Below are 405 nucleotides of genomic sequence, written 5' to 3'. Positions count from 1 at the left end.
ATGATGATGATCATGGTGGTGGTGGTGGTGATGGTGATGATGATGATGATCATGGTGGTGGTGGTGGTGGTGGTGATGATGATGATGATCATGGTGGTAGTGGTGGTCGTGGTCGTGGTGATGGTTATGTTCATCGTGGTGGTGGTGGTGGTGGTGGTGATGATGATGATTATGATGATGTTCATGGTGGTGGTGGTGATGATGATGATGATGATTATGATGATGATCATGGTGGTGGTGGTGGTGGTGGTGATGATGATTAAGATGATGATCATGGTGGTGGTGGTGTTTGTGGTGATGATTATGATGATGATCATGGTGGTGGTGGTGTTTGTGGTGATGATGATGATTATGATGATGATCATGGTGGTGGTGTTGGTGGGGGTGATGATGACTATGTTCATG

The sequence above is a fragment of the Octopus bimaculoides genome, chromosome 2 (genome assembly GCF_001194135.2).
Source record: "Octopus bimaculoides isolate UCB-OBI-ISO-001 chromosome 2, ASM119413v2, whole genome shotgun sequence".
NCBI lineage: Eukaryota > Metazoa > Mollusca > Cephalopoda > Octopoda > Octopodidae > Octopus > Octopus bimaculoides.
The sequence above is the reverse complement of the archived record's forward strand: the minus strand, read 5'-3'. Positions refer to the sequence as shown.